The 17,495-nt window shown below is 38.0% G+C and overlaps 1 protein-coding gene across 9 annotated transcripts in view; it reads left to right on the forward strand.

The window, feature by feature from the left end:
- Positions 1-153: 153 nt before the first annotated feature.
- gramd1bb (GRAM domain containing 1Bb) overlaps positions 154-17,495 on the forward strand; it is a 108,009-nt gene continuing 90,667 nt past the window's right edge. For 4 of the 9 annotated variants that reach the window (XM_069534717.1, XM_069534721.1, XM_069534720.1 and 1 more), the window contains exon 1: positions 155-500. The gene's annotated coding sequence lies outside the window, so the exon portion shown is untranslated. Of the gene's footprint in view, positions 501-17,495 lie in introns of all 9 variants that reach the window. The other 5 variants (XM_069534714.1, XM_069534718.1, XM_069534716.1 and 2 more) reach the window with 3 other exon arrangements.

Genomic DNA, 17,495 nt, shown 5'->3' on the forward strand with positions numbered 1-17,495 from the left:
ATTTGCATATGTTTGTGTGTTTGTGTGTGTGTGTGTGTGTGTGTGTGTGCGTGTGCCTGAGCCACAGTGGGCAGGAATGCATGCCAGAGTGAGTGAGCGAGCAAGTGTACCCGTGGAGCAGGATCAGGAAGGCGAGAGAAAGAGAGCAGAGGAGATAGAAGGAGAAGGAAGGAGGAGTGGGGGCTTTGTGCACTGGCAGATAGTGTGGGAGCAAGTCGCAATTCCCCAGGAAAAGGGAGGTGCTTCTATCCATCTTCTCACGGGGGATTTAAACTGGCTTCAGATTGGCTCCAGTCTCAAGAAGGATTCCCCCGCTCGTAGAGTACGACCCCCTCCTCTAATGTAGCACTGGACTTTGTTGTGAGGCGAGAGAGAGGCGCACCGGGAGAAGGGACACTTGCTTATTTACTTCCTTTTGTAGCCCGCCTGCTTGACAGATGGCACTAGCAGAATGATCTTTGACTCTCACCAAGCGACCCGTCCTCGGTCCACTCACTGAGGTAACGTATGACAGCTCCTCTCTGCTTTTAGCCCCCCTCCCCCCCCCAAAAAAGCTATGTGCTGGTACGTGCTTTTCTGCTGTACTGTGTGCCTTGAATGGATGTGCAAAAAGAATATGACAGCTCGGTGTGCATGCATGTATGTCTGAAATGTTTGTTCACTGGCAGTGCCAAGAGGAAAGAGAGGACAGGAAGTACTTGAGCTCAGTCACCACCCCATCAGCACCTTGTCAGAGTAGACTTGTCAAGTGTATTTTGGATTAGTTGGTGGAAAACGTTTATCAAGGTGTTTTTTATCAGTGGTGTGTTTTTGTTCTTTTTTGTGATAGAGGTGTACTGTGACTGACCTTCATATGCCGCACGCCAGGGTAACCTGAGGTCTAAATGAAGAGTGGTCATGGCAAGCTGATACGCAGCCTCCTGCTGCCAGCAGTTTTTCTCCTGAGTCTGCAACCACCTGCAGTTTTTTTTTAATTTAACAACCATCCTCTGTAAAAGAAAACTGATGTTGTCGTTCTCTGCACCTGGAATCACCGTAGCGGACTTACAAATCATGGTGGCACAAGTTCCAACAGAAGCAGGTGTCGTGCTAGAAATAGTAGGCAGCCTCCCATGAGCGTTGTTTCGTAAAGTGCTGTGATGCTCGGAGAGTTTGGGATTTGTGTGCTCCTTGATGCAGAAAAGATACATTTAATGTATGGCCCCCTTTATTGCAAAAACGACTTCAGTATTACTTGTTAATTGTGTTCATTGTTAACGCTTTGTTAAGCTAAGATTCAAAAAAAGTCAAAGAAAACCAATAAGCACACGATAAGGTATACACACACAAAAAAAAGTAAATAATAAAATGTGTCACTTTTAAGAGCAATTACTGTTTGCACAGTTTTAAAATAATTGCCAATCGCCAATTAAAAACATCTCAGCTTCTCAAAGTACTTTCACCAGAGATATTGTGATTTTGCTCTACTTTCTAACTCAGGATTAACGTCAGGTGACTCACTGGCCACTCGCCAGCCTTTCTTGTTTTAAAAGCCATGCTCTCCACACAATGTGCGAGCTTCTCTCGAGCAGCCAACACTGCTGGAAATGTATTGTTTAATTTCCTTAGAAAAATAGATGAAAGTCTCTGTAATATCTAGTGAAAACCTGAGATTTTTCAATGTAGGGAAGTCGGCATCCAAAACAATAGCTGTCTAACCCTGCTCTGTCTCTGAATAATATTTCACTCACCTTCACTCTGAGCAGCCCTCTCTGTCACACAGACACACACAAACACACTCAGTCTGGCTCTTTTCTACTGTTGTATAACTCCGGCCCTTAGCATGAGGTTGATATTCAGAGTGATAAGTGAAATAAGAAGAGAATGAAGCCAAGGATTTTAACAGCACTATATTTTTTTCCTGAAATAAATGTATCGTCATCCCCATGGCAGCTTCAGCTCCCTGCTATAGTTGCTTTGGCTACACATTCACTTGCTGGATTCAAGAATAACTCTACATCTCTATCTTAGGTCATATTTGATGAAAGAATTTAACACATCAAAAAAAAGTTTATATTTTAGTGCTAGGTATTTAGTTGATACACTGAGTATCCTATTTTATTGACTGCGATGGATAAATCGCCATGAATTAAACATCTCTTTAAAGTGATACATGTCATGTGCGATGACAGCACTGTGAGAAAGTTGACAGGTTGTTTTCTGTCAAATAATGATATTATGTTTCTGTTTTTATTTTTTACTCTCTGATAAATTACAATAATTTGACAATAAATCAACTTAAATGTAAATAATTTTTCAACCCCAATTTACTACTTACATGATACAAGAATTTATGAAGAAAAGTCCATTAAACTTTAATATGTAAAAAATTTCAACAAGCAATTTAACTTGGAAAAACCAAATGTAATTTATAAAGACAAACTAATTGAGGATTCAGAATTATCTTAGAAGTAAGGAAATTACATTATATTGACTTGAATTCCATATTAAATTAAATAAAACACTACGATAACATTAATACACAAATTTGAATTTTAACAGAAAGTAGTCCTATCCTGCGAAGGATGTTTTCCCTTTTCACTGAATTCTAATATTAAAAAGAACATTGACCAAATAATACAGTAATTATTTAATTTAATTATAATAATGTCATTAAATGGCATTAAAAAAGTAAGGCCAAAAACTGTAATCTGCAAGTGTTTCACATCCCTGATACAAACCAGAATAGATGCGGAGCCATGTGAGTCACACTCTGAGACCCTGTGTGTGCCAGACATACTATACTTTGAGCTAATTAAATATTTAGCAGACTTTAGGACCTGCAGTTAACACCTTGATTCAGAATGCAGGGCTGTCTATCAAGACAGTTAAGCATATTAAAATGTTGTTATGAGCTCCTCGCTCTGTCAGTTTATTCCGCACATTATACTGTGCAACAATGCATCATCAAATCATTAGTTTGTCTTCACATGTAGACTCACCTCTACCGCACTTCAGAGGTGAAGAGGTGTCTGCAGATGCCTGTCAGTTGCATGTGTTTATTTTTGGCGTCCATTGACCCTGTTCAGGATGAAGATTGATGTTGGATTCTCTCCCACTGCATTTCCAGGGTCACTCGCATCAGCTCTTTAGTGTCAATGATGAAACCCACACCATTATCTATAGATTAGGGTTAGCTTCCTGCCGCCCAGACGAAGCAGGTGATTTGTAGTCCCTGCACAATTCAAGTAATTCCTGCTAATTGACAGATCTGTGAGATGAATCTGCTGAATGTTGGCAGAGGTTTGAAGTTTGTTCTGGGATTGAAACTGGATTTGAGGCTCTGCTGAACCAACCACGAATGACAGTAATGTGTTGAAACATTAGCTTTGTATTTTCTTTGTTATTTCTGAGGTAAAACCACGTTTCTATGTAGTAACAGACAATTTTGTAACTACATTAGGTTTTACATTTTATATTAACTAGTGCAGTTCTCCCTTTTTGGAATGGTTTATTTGCTTGGCCTATGATAATGGTTAGTTTATTATATTCGTCCTCACCAACAAGGACTAATTAAACACACTGCTTTTTATATACAGTCTATCCTCTTATTTTTTTCATATATTGCATGTTGGGTATTTCAAAGTTCTTCATACCCAAGCTCACAACTTTTCAAAATAAAAGGTCTCTAATTCAGCTCATTAAAAAGCATTGCAGCAACAAAACAAACCTTGTGATTTTACTCTGGAAACAAATTGCCAAACAGGATGGAGGAGTGTGTCGCATGATGGAGATCAGCACCCATCTGCACCTCAGTCCTATAAGGCGAAATGAAAATAATTAAATTATCAGAATGATCTGGCTGTGATTTTGTCCTGTGACCCAGTTACTGACCACTGTGGCAGTTTATCTGTGGACACAGAGAAAGTCAGGCTAACTTTGCACACATGACTTGTTTAGTCATTTCAATGCTTAAATCTTGAGGTACAGTTTGTAGAATTTGTGATATATAGTGGTGAAGTTGCATGTTGCAGCTGAACACCCCTCAACTCACCCTCTGCTTCCAATCATGAAAGAGAACCTGTACCGGTAGCTTTAGGTTGTTATAAAAACTCAAAAGGTGTTTAGTTTGTCCAGTCTGGACGACTATAAAAAAACATGGCGGCCTCCGTAGAGAGGACCCCCTTGATGTAAATATAAAGTATTTAAATATAAAGGGCCTTTTCTGGGGTAAAGAAAACTACAATTCATATAATTTAGATGAAACAAACTAGTGAAAACATCATGAGGATTATTCTATGTTAAATTTCTGCCAATAGTTCCCTTTCACCTAAATCTTACACACTGGACCTTTAACACAAAGGTTAACAGGGGAAGCTCATCATGTCTGTATGTTGCTCACTGTGTTGAACCTGGTGGAGGGCGAAAATGTCATCTCATCTCACAGAGGTTATTTAATGTTGAAGTGCAATATTCACATTTTTTATCCAAGACACTTAATTCTCTCTTTTTGTCATCTCCCATCACCTCCTTGCTGTGAGCTGCTGCATCGTCATTATCTTGGTACCATCTTCCACCGAGAGGCCATGCATTCTCCTTCTAATGTGCAACACCTCCCCATTTTAATGTTTGTTTTAGAATGTTTCTGTGGAATAAAACGTTATTATCTTAAGGAGCTTAGCATCAAAGCATTTTTCCTTCACAGCAGGTGATAAAAGCATAAATGAAAAAAAACACTAAAGACACTTGGTCTGTGGCGTGTGTTGAAACTGTATCCCTGTGTAATCCCTGTTCTCTGTAACACTCTTTATTAGCATTCCCTGACTAATCACCTGCTCACTTCCTAATAAACTTCAAAAGCTCAGAGGGTTAGCATAGCTGGCATGTTTGACTGGTATTAACGGGTGCTGCCATAAGCTAGCCTGACTTACAGAGTGGAGAGGCATGCTGAGCTTTATATGGTCCGCTATTTAATTAGTACGTGCTCCTTCCACACAATGCATAATGATTTATAGACTTGGTGTGTTCAAGATTAACTGTGTCTGTTTTAGGGTTTGTTGTTGAGTTAATTTCATACAGCGATGTAATTTAAATTCAAATGAATGACTGTTCATATTTGCTTTGCTTGACTCTTTAATGGGTAGAACTTCTTTAAAAAGTTGTTTTGATGCATCAATAATACATCGGGGGTTGTTTCTCTGTGGTGACAACAAAGGCTGGTTGTTGTGTTTATTCTCTGTGTCAATATATCTTTATTAGATGCAGTCATTTTGCGGCATTAGTTTTCCATTTTATTCAGTGTAGTGAAGTTCAATAAGATGGGGGGGGGGGGGGGGGGGGGATTGGAAGCTCTGTAACATATTTTAAGTACATTTGGGTTCTTACATTAAAGACATCTGGATGGTCTAGAAAGAAGAACATTACTAATTCAGCTTCCCTTGGTATGTGAATATATTGAATACATTTATTGCCAAATACACAAGAAGTTAAGCAAAAATTGCATCCTTTAATTAGCCCAATCAAAACATGGCTCATATCAAACGCCCAGGAAATTGTGTTTCTCTCTGGCTGTATACGTTTCACAAGGTCTGAAGCAGACAAAGCATGGAAAAGGGAAACTCTGCATTCCATGAAAGCTTACTTGCTTAGTTTTGCTTGTTATTTTATTCCATAGAAACTAAATAATTAAGCAAAGATAGACTAAAACTGCTGTTTGACATAATTTTAGTCTACACCAAAATATAAAATAGTTCTATCTCTTTATGAGTTTCTGAGTCTTGCAGGATTCAAATTCTTCAAAAAAATACTGTATCTACTGTATCTTTAACTAATGCTTATAGACTTGAGTAATGTTTTTTTGTTCTTCGACTTCATTGAGCCTTTTTCAGGAAGCCCCCTGGGGAGTCCCGTCTCCCATTTGAAAACCTCTGTCTCGCACCATTACAACCAGTTAATTGTTTTTCCTCAGTGTTCAGGATATTGTAAAAAGATATTATTTCAGTTCTGCCTCTGTGGTGCTCTTCAGTTCTACATATTCTCTCAAACTGAAATTGTAACGTCTTATAATCATGTAGCTAATGCATGGAAACTTGTTTACGTTGCCTCTGGGAAATTAATTTAAGTGACTAGCAAGCAAACCTAACTACCTACACGTCACACGAGAGAGAGGATGCGACAAAAACAAAAACCAGGGGGTGGGAAATACACAAAGCTATAATTAACCGCTATTATCATGATGCTTGTGTGTTTTCTGTAAGCAGCAGTTATCTCCAGGAGCTGTCCTGGAGCCTAACTCAACAATACAATCATTTGCAATGATTGTGTACATTTAGATTACGAATCGTGTTTCAGAAATGACTCTCTTGTGTTGTGTTGTGTGTTACGCCCTTGTGTCAATCTCATGTCGGTAGTTAAGTCAAGTCAAGTAAATTTATTTATATAGCACATAAAAACAAACCGGACCAAAGTGCTCTACAAAACACACACACACACACACACACACACACACACACAGAGAGAGAGAGAGAGATCAAGGCAAAAGCAATAAGGAATATGAAAACAATTTAAAATAAAAGGTAACAGGACGTTTCATTTTGGTCGGCTTTTATTTGCGTTATACTCGCTTTACCCCTGGTTTAACCCGTCTCTGCTGCACACACAACGTATGATGAAGGTAAAAAAATCCACAGCCAGTTAGCCAGCCAGCTGTTTTTTCTCTACGCTGTTTGTCAGTCGTAATGGATCACAATTTTTCATTGCCATTTGCTGCATAACGTGATTATATGACCTGATTAGCAGATTTTCAGTCGGTGAAAGACAATCACATTTGGAGAGAATCTATAATACGACAAATAATATTGCAAATAATTACAAATGACTCAAAATTAAATGAGTACAATAATGTAGTAGTAGTAGTCTGCAGATTCAGTGTACCAGTGTGCAGTGCATTATCCCAACAAGCAGTAGCTTTTTCTATTTTAAGCGGTTTTTTTCCCACAAGAGAGTCAGCCCTTTTCTCTCTCTTTTTAGACTGGCCTCCAAGGTCGGTGACACCTCTTTTGTCTGACTGGCTGGCCTGTAGTGCTGTAGCTGGCACTGTGGACTCACTGAAATCATCATCACTTTGAATATGATTAGTGGATGTGACAAAAGGACAAAGTTTTCCTCAAAACACTGTAAATATTGTGAGCATCTGCTACAGCAAGGTCCTTCTGTGGACTGCTCTCACCTAAAAACCACCTTCGCTATCATTTCTCGAAAGGTTTGATAGCCAGTGCCAACATTAGAGTGAACTTGCAAAAAAACCCTTTTTTGCCTTGTGCATTAACAACGTATGTGTTTACTGAGAATGCCTCGAGAGATTCCTTTTAAATCCTTCATTCCTTTTTTTAAAATCTTGACTGACTCTGATGACTTATGTTTTTTTAACCTCTTGTTGCATCCCTGTCTTAGAGTCCAGTGTCCTGGGCTGTCCAAAGTGGCTGGATCTCATAGCTCATTCCCAGATTTTAGGGAATGGGAGTGGGGATGTTTGCGAGCTGAAAAGAAACATAGATTCAGCACGCAGACAGTGAGAAGGGACTTACAGGAGCTTTTATAGAGCTTGGGGTCACATCCCTGCTCCACCAGTTACCTAGCTGCAACACAGTGAAAACTACGAGCAGGAGACACAGAGACAGCTCAAGCACACCCGAGGCTGTCACACATACCAAAGATTTAATGAAATGGGCCTGCGTGGATCGATGACACAGTTCATTAAAAACATCCAGATGTGGTACACTTGGCTGCTGAGCAATTCTGATGAATGTGTCAAAAAACCCTCATCTAATATCTCAGCTGCAGAAATGTTTTTAAAAGATGTTTCTAGATTCATTTCACATTATTTTTAATGAGACCCAGCAATTCTCACTAGTCTGTCGTGCAGTTTCTGGCTCCTTGATATATGTTGCGCTACTGACTCCATGCAGTGTGAACTTTTAAATAAACATCCTTCAGGAAAGGAAATTGTGATGTGAGTGAAATGATTATGAAATTATCAGTGTTTTTATTTATTATTTTATCTCACTCAGTTATTTCTGGAGCATTTCAATTTCTTCTCCCATATTGTGCTGTTTCATTGCTGTGTTTACCCGACAGTTTAGCTGTGTAATGCTGATAGACTAAACTGAGACTTTGATGCCTGTCTGCTTACCAAAGCAGATCTGACTGTCATCAACAGATCATCAAACATTGAACAAATTAAAGTAAAATAAACAAAGAAACGTGCAGTAAAGATATTCTCCATATCTCATGTAATACTATTTAAAATATAACTGTTGGAACTGCAGTTATCAGCAGTGATATTGATTTGCTAGGTTTTCATATCTGAACAGGTTTACACACTGAATGTTCAACTTTAGTTGAGAAAACAATGTTTCCTGTTAAGATCAAAGGAATGTTGTCATTTCCTTTTCATTCTGTCTTGAGGGGCAATAATCATGCTGACAAATTAATTTTATGTAGCAGGCTGTTATAAGTTTCAAAGTACCATTTAATGTGGAAAATGTCTTGACTGGTTGGATTTCAGTTTCATTCTCACAGAGTAGAAAAAAGAAATGCCTCTGATTCTGTGTGAAGGCCTCTTGTTGTTATTTGAGAGAACTGGGGCATTTTTTTCAAAGCTGACACTGCACCCAATCATGTTTGTCATGGGCCAAAGCCAAGCCATACAGTGTGTGCTGTAGTGTTCATTCAAAATCATATTCATTCATTTAGCAGTGTAATGCATGGTTAGGCGTCTGGCATGTTCTGAAGAGCAGGAGGACTTTCTGCAGTTGTCCAAAACTTCAAATATGGAAGATTTGTATTGTTTCTATAGTTTTGTGTTCCTGGTGTTTCTTTGGATGTTTACGTCTGGCAAGGATGTTATGTTTTCATCTGTGTTTGCTAGCTAGCAGTGTTACGGTAAAAATACTGAATGCCTTACCATAAAACTTGATGAATGTGGTATGGGTCAGCAAAGGTCCTTTAAATTTTGGTGTAGATCTCAATCAGGGGCAGATCCCAGATTTGTTTTCACTTTATCTGGCATTAAGAGACATTTCTTAGACAATAACTCATGGAATCTTGAAAAAACAGATATGCTTAAGGGAAAGTGATTTATTTGTGGGGATAATTTGAATTATATCCAAATAAAAATCAGAATCTAGTGAATTTAAATGTAATGTAATGAGGAGACAGTTGCGAGTTAGCAGAATAATTGAGTCTACTGAGTACAATTCTAGTTAGTTTGTTAAGGTTTCCATTAAAAAAACTAAGAATCCTAAGAAACTTGGTGGGAGGATAAATTTTGGTGCCCAAACCGGACTTCAACCTAGGAATTACTTTCTCTGAAGTTTTTTTGACATTTTCATTGATTTCCCAGGAGATAGTTAATGGATCCTTATGAAAAAAAATCTGTTATATTTAGGGACTGATATCAATTAGTATATGGAGGTTGGCGCAGGTCCCAAAAAAATTCTGTATTTAAATGTGGTAGCTAAAATAACAGGATGTGGCATTAGCCAAAAGGCTTTTTTGGATTCAAGACTGTTGGGCCTTAGTGAGGGTATGTGCTTTACTGAGTGCCACAATACTTTTTCTGATGTTAAAGCTTTTCACTATTGAAATCCATTATAATGTCTTTCTTCCACACTGACTACAGCCTTGGTTCTCCATGAGGGAACAAACAAAAAGACGTTTAGAGCCATGACATACTTAAAAAAGAGGTGAAGTCCAATGTCACTTTAAATCTGCCAAAAACTAACAGCATATCCAGGCAGCTTTTACTCCACCATGTGATGTGTCCCTTGTTCTGGCTGTTAAACTATAGAGGTCAATGTTGGCAGATTTATGTTAATAGAGACCTTGTTCGATGGTGCTGATACTAAGTACAGCTGAAAAGAGTCAGCTTTTTATGGTCAAATAATTTATCATGTTCAGGCTGTACTGACACCAGCTCCCCTCCAGCTGTCAAGCAGTCATTGAGTGTCACAGCCTGTGATTTCGACTTTTCTCATCAAGGTGTCCTCTTCAAAACATCATGTTTCAGATGTAGCAGTGTGTGTAATTGCTATAGAAATATCATTTAATCCCTTTCTTTTTGTGTGGCCAGAGTTTGAAAACCTAATTTTCCCTCTTTTACAATTCTTCCCATCATTACTTTATTCTGCTGAATTATACAAGTGTTTAGACTGGTGGGACACATTTCAGTTTTATTACAAGCTAAATACATACTATGATTTCAATGGTTGTTGTAACAAAATCAATTTCATAATATAAGTGGGTCCTATAGCTAATTGATGGTGCACTGAAGGATTAATAAATTATATTTGAATTCCCTGATTCCTGGAATCAGGGATTCTGACATCTGTTAACTCATATTCAAATTATTTTCTGTACCATGTTGGTATGAAAAGGTGACACAAGTCTGCAAAGTATTGACGTTCTGTATGTTTTTGGCTCACAAATCAATATCTCAATGTAACCTTCATGTGGTGCATGTAGCCACCCAGATTGTTTAATTTAACACATTATGGTTGAAAAGGACTACATATTGATGCAGGAAAAATAGAGCAAAATTGTAAATCTCCATTACTGTCAAAAAGTTAAACCTTACTCAATTAAGTACCAATGAGGAGTTGATGCTGTTGTGCCAGGAGAGACACTGAATATATTCAACACTCTCCTCTGCCGCAGCTGGAAAAGTGCCTGTGTTTTTCTCCGGGACTAATTACCTACTTGTAGCTGTTTCCAGATGGCTATTTACTTCTGAGGGTGGCTGCTTGATCATGTTTCACTGCTTTTGATTTATTTAGGTTTAAGGTTGTCTATAAATAACAGCCTCGTGAGTCATGACACATGTCAAACTTCAGTCTGAAATAGGAAGCTAACTCTTGCATCCTTATTTACCCCATAAATGTGGAACAGCAAGCAAGAAGATATCTTTTGGTGATTTCTGAAGGTGATATTGTGAATATCACACTGGTTATATTATGACTCTAAAAATGTCTTAGCATCTCATGTCTAAACAATAACCACCTAACAGCATATTCATTTATATTGTTTTTTGCATTACTTGTAATTAAAGGTTCAGTGTGTAGTGGTGAAGTTGCATGTTGCAGCTGAATACCCCTCACCTCAACTTCCCCTTCCAAACATGAATATACCTGTGGGATCCTTAAGTCGTCATAAAAACTCAAAAGGTTTTTTTACAGTAGCCCAGACCAGTTTGTCCAGTCTGGGCTACTGTAAAAAACACGGCAGCCTCTGTAGAGAGGACCCACTCCAGATATAAATATAAAGTATTTAAACATTAAGGGCCCATTCTAGGGTAAAGAAAACTACAGTTTGTACAATTTGGTTGAAACACACTAATGAAAACATCATTCTTTTATATGCAATTTTTGTCAATAGATCCCTTTCACCTAAATCTTACACACTGAACCTTTAAATAACAAGCTGTGCCACAGAAACAATAACTATAATTCAAATTACTTTAACTCTAACTCAATTATAACTTTCTATAATGTATCATTGTATTATTTTAGCTCATCCCATTTTGATGCAAATGGCCTTAACTCAGTTGAACTCAGCGCCCCTTAAAGTACACCACATAATGAGACAATGCTAAATGTGTAGCTACTCAGTTCACAGTGCCAGGTCTGCACTGAGAAGGTAAATATATGGATGATTACATATTTTTATGAGAGGTCAAGGAAGAAATAATCTGTCTGATAATGCAACATGCTGGCAATATCCTTTCACTTTTCACAGCCTGTACAGTATATGAACTGCTGTGGCAGCAGGCTTTCATTATGGTAATCAAAGCGGGTAATCACAGGTAAATTGAGGTTCTTGATTTTTAGAGCAGCAGCTGAGAAAACAGTGTCACCAACAGCTTAATTTGGTAGCAATTCCGGATGTTTATCCCATGATCTTCCTGTCATGTAACATCAATGTCTGACATGTCATTTTACTGGAGCAATACAAGTTCCCTTTGTCAATGAGGGCTTGAAAGTTCAAGTTTAAAATTTCAACATCTTTTACAGGCCATACTTAATATTTGAATGCATGAAAAAGGCTAAAGGCTCATGTATGCTGCCTTTACGTAGTAATAGAGATACGTACGTTTCAAACCATGTAACCATGACTGCCAACATACTTCCATGTATCCTTTACATTAGCATGGTTGTTAAGCAATAGTCATAAGTCAAAGTTTCTGACAACAAATGTATCACCATTGGAGAACTTGTGATCTTAAGAAAGAGCTAAAAGTGACTGTTTGTCCCTTGGGTGAGTACCATCATAGATGCCTGTAGTTTTTTACCAACTTGCAGAGTCTCTTCTTAAAAAGATCTGCCATTCTTGAAATTTCTTGCTAGTGTCATATGGGCTTCTCGCTGGAGCTATTGGCTCTTGCCCCCCACAAAAATGTCTATGAATAAGTTTAAAAAAGGTTCCCTACTCCTGCACTAATGTTTTTTCAGCATTTTACAATGAGTAAACATGACACTCATTCATTGTGTTGGCCGAGGAATTCTGATCTTGCAGTCTCTAAAGGTATGTTCTCCAGCAGGTGAAAGCTCTGAGGGCTGGAGTAATACTTGAAAGTTTGAGGCTCATTATCGGTGCTGAAGTAGCATCCTTGGGCACCGTACTGCACAGACACTGAGTCAGCCCCAAGTCCCAAACAATTAAAATCTATTTCTCCGGAAACAGAAATAGGCCCGGCTTTTGTCTGCCAGCTGACTTTAATTATGTAGTCACTCTTTATAGTCCCCCATCTCAGACCGACAGAGCTCTGTTAGTCAGTGACTTTTCCTCGATTCTTTTCCATCCATCCTGATTTACGTATGTTGATTTGTTGGAATGAATGTGTCCAACTGTTCAAATCTATGGAGTGATGGAAAACTGCAATTTAAAGTGTAGATCATTACTTTACTCAATACTTTATACATGTATACTAAAGCAACTGATTAATCAGGATATGAATATATAAATGTCAGCAAAAAAAAAAGACAGCAGTTATGTGTAACAAAGGCCAATATATGTATGTAACTTAATGTTATAATTACACTATTTTACTTAATGTCTATAGTCAATGTGCAACGTTTGAGTAAGTTTCTGTGCCCCTACCTTCATTTTCTAGGGACCCCTTCTGATAAAGTGATGTCTCCTGCTTCACCTCTCCATATATTGTTGATGTAAGAGGAATGGGCTATTTTAGTTATATAAATGTCTGTATTAAAGAATGGAATTTTGTTAGTTAACATTGTGAGATACACACAACACAAGACTCTACTAGTTAAATTGAATTTGTGCATCAAGAGCAAAATGCACACAGACACAGCTCCTCTGACATATTGAGCAGAATCACGCCTCGAGGAGTGTGATTTTCACTCCTATGAGTTCACAGTTTATTGCAAAAATATAGTCACTGTCACAACACATTGTTTCCGTCTGCATATTAAATTTTGTCATCCCGTTCCAAGAAAGGTTTAACATATTTGTTGACTCATTGAAAGAGACTGGATGATCGTTGCCAAAAGCTTTTCAAAAGGGTCTGAAGAGCTGAAATCCTTTAAAAGCCAACTATTGTGTAGTTGGTTGTCAGTTTGACAAAATAATAAGCCGTCTTTGCTCCCTGAGGTGTTTGATTCAATCTCAAAGAACCGACACACCAAGATACTGTTCATACTGAGCATAATAGTGTATAGATGTATAGCCCCTATAGACAACCTGCTCCTGTTGTAGACATAAAGCATGTGACTGTGATTTGGTGGCAGCTGGGAAGTTTCATCTTAGACTCACTGTCAAACCAGTGTAAGGATGCAATTATTTTCTCAGGGGAAAAAACTGGTGTATTTCACTTTGCTACCCAGTGACTCACAGCTGGTTCATCTGTTACAGAGGCAGACCATAATGTTCAAACGTCATTTTCCCATTACCTTAAGGATTTATGGTCTGTATTGTGCTGTGTTGGGGGAATGAAACTATTGAAAGAGAGGAGAGTCAGTCTTAAGCTCATTTCTTCAGTTGTGTTCTCACACTTAAGTGAGGTTGTGGCTGAGGGTTAGAGCGGTCGTCCTCCAACCAGAAAGCTTGCGACTCGAATTCCAGCCCATGACAAGAGTTTCTGTGCAAGATTCGGAACCATGAATGGCCTCTCATAGATGTTGAATAATTGGATAAAAAGTGTCTGCTAAATGACATGTAATGTAATGTAGTGTCACCCTGAACAGAATGTGATGAATAAGTGTGTTCTTGCTTTGTCTGGATGCTGAACTGAGTTTAGTTTTAGCCTCATTAGTGAAGTAATTTGCATTTTTTTTTCATAATCTTTATGTGTACTGCAGCAGCAAGGGAAGATGGCGCTAATGAGATGTTTATGTTTCAAAGATGAGTGAAAAGTTGCATACATGTACAAAAGATGGAAGAAAGCATACATGTGAATTAAATGTGAAATGTATATATTTATTTGGACAAAACATTTTTCCCTAATTGAGTTTCTGTCAAAACAACCTATTTACATAAATACATTTTATTATCCCTCCCACTCACCAGTGCTGCAGACAAATCCCTCTGTTTTATAACCATGATTACCACAAATGCAGCAACGGGGCCAAATTTTGTTTCTCATCTAAAATTTCAATTTAGTTTGAAATTAATAATTCATACCTTTTCAACTAAGTGGCTACGTGACTCTTATTTTGTGTAGCACCCCTGTATGTTGTGTTGTCAGTCTGCTCTGGAGCAGCACTGGACTTCCAAACTAATTTACCTGCAAACCAAACAAATGTCTTATTGACATTTTATTCATGAACACACAATAAACCAATAAATATTTAAACAACAGTGCGGCAGGTATTTATGGGTCAGAGATGGGCTAAATTTATCTCCCCTCTGGCTGGATGTCTGTATTTATTCAGAAAAATATGTGTTTGCAACCTCAAGTCTAGCAGCTGTGAGCGACCCCATTACAGTGAGACACATGCTCGTAAAGTCAATTACCATGAAAGGCTGCATGGCAGTGCAGCGATTAATGCACTTTAAACAAGCATATTATATATCTGAATACACTGTTTTTAGACATTTGGTCCAATCCATTTCTACTTAAACGTAGTTGTACAGGGTTGAAGAGCCCAGTGCTATCTATGACAGCAGGATACTTCACTGTTTCACCTGTCCTCTGTTCTCACCCTCCCCTGGAGCTCACACACATCTGTGTGGCTGTCTTAAAATAGCATATCCCCAAAACATGAATACATTTCCAAGAAATGTAGCAGACAGATGGGCCGAGGATCAAAGACCATTTTCACAGTAATGTGAGTGTGGGATTGCTGCCAGTAAATGATTAGCATGTTACAGTTAACTAATGGACTCACACTTGTTTCCAGAAGTGATCTTTGCAGGGTCAAGAAATCCATATGGACAGTGTAGTGACATCTAAACCAGTCGGAACTGCAATATCAGCCATCAGATATCCTCGTCCACAAGTGTCATGAGCAAAGAGGCCTCACAGTCAGTCCAGTGACTGTTCTCCTTTAAAGGTCCAGTGTGTAAGATTTAGGTGAAAGGGATCTGTTGGCAGTAATTAAATATAAAATAATCCTTGTGATGTTTTCACCAGTGTTTCATCTAAATTGTATAAATCGTTAGAATAAGCTCTTTATAATTAAATACTTTATATTGACATTAGGAGTGGGTCCTCTCTATGGAGGCTGCCATGTTTTTTACAGTAGCAAACTAAACACCTTTTGAGTTTAATGAAAACTGAAAACTACCACAGGTTCTCTTCCATGTTTGGAAGGAGAGGGTGAGGTGAGGGGTATTCAGCTGCAACATGACACTTCACTACTAGATGTCACTAAATTCTGCACACTGAACCTTTAAGTCTTCTAGTTCATTGTGTTGTGAATGCAGGGTTCCTGTTATCCAGTCCTCCTATATTAATACCATTCAGTTGATGGACAAATAAAAGAGATGCCTCAATATTTAATTTAATTTATTTATTATTGTATTATTTATTATTTTTCATGGAATGCACGTTGGCAGCAGTTGAGTCAGTCTTCTCTGACTGTGTCCACGCAACAGACAAAAGCATACATGTTGTTAGTGACCATTATAGAAGATATTTATCTGAAGCAACGTCCTTGATGCTTTTGTTGCAGACTAATCTCTATGGACACATTCTACATTTGAGTATACAGAATCAGTAGCCAAGGGACAAGATTTTGGAGACAGAAGCCTTCAGGTGTGATAAAAGACACTAGTTGGACTGTCAACAGTGTATGGAGAATGGAAAATGGAGTCTTGGCCCGGATATCTACTGGCTGTTGCCCCTAGAGGGTAATTCATTGTCAAATGATAGCTGATGGGCTCCGAGATCTGGTCCAGCTACTACAATATACTAAATACTATAACTACTTTATAGTCCCTTACATTTTGTCACCCTTTCTCCCTTTTAACTTGATGTACCTGGCTCTATATTTGATGGCATCTCTTTATGAGAGAGTTCAAAGTAACAAACAGAAAGACAACAACCTATGAATTTTAATGGTATTTGCTAAAAGTGAATCAATGAGAGGAAAAAAACAAAAAAAATGTTTTTCTTAAAAGATAAGTTATTTTATTACAAATAAGACTACATTTTAATCAGAAGCCAACAGAATTAACATTCAAAGTTATGCTGTCTTGTGAAACTTATGTGGTATTTACTGACTAACTTCCCTTCAGCCCACTCTTAGTCACACTGCAACATTAAAGAGGTTTTAAGGTTCAACAGAAATTGAGACTTGGGCATTTTATTTAGAAAAAAATGATTACCCTTATGAGCCTATAACAGAAGTAGCAGCCTATAATTTCCTGACTGCAACATCATATTAGAGATAATTATGCAAATTTGCTTATCATTCATGTCTGTATGTGTGCATGTTCGAATGCTTTTAAGATTGTGTATGTGGTGGAAAAGCAGATCCTTCTTTCACATTTCATACTTTTGCGCTTCTCTGCATTTAAACTGTTCTGATTATTAGGACAGTCATACATGCAACATCTAGTTGGGATGGTTAGGCACATTTTTCTACAGGATAATAAACTTGTGAAAACTCTGGTAACACTGGACATTTTACTTAAACGTCATGTGGCTCAGAAAATGTGAAGGAAGCTCATACTTTTGTCCTTAGATTTCAAAGCCTCACTCGTGAGGTGTGTTCAAGATTAGTATTTACTCCAGATGCTGCGACCTCCATTAGACAAAGATTTGCAGATATTCTATTCAACGTTACAAGGTTCTTTTTTATTATTCCGGTGAAATCTGAAATTTTGCAAAATATGTGCTTTTGCCTCCCACTTTGACACTCGATAATCTTTCCACCATTCACATGAGTCTCCACTATTCTGTGATGTGACTCTGCTCTGCTGTTGTACGGATTTTACTAATTGGAGATTTTTTCTAATTGACAGATGTGCCTCTGATACTTTAATAAACCAAGTGG

Source organism: Paralichthys olivaceus, chromosome 11, assembly GCF_024713975.1.
Source record: "Paralichthys olivaceus isolate ysfri-2021 chromosome 11, ASM2471397v2, whole genome shotgun sequence".
NCBI classification, from domain to species: domain Eukaryota; kingdom Metazoa; phylum Chordata; class Actinopteri; order Pleuronectiformes; family Paralichthyidae; genus Paralichthys; species Paralichthys olivaceus.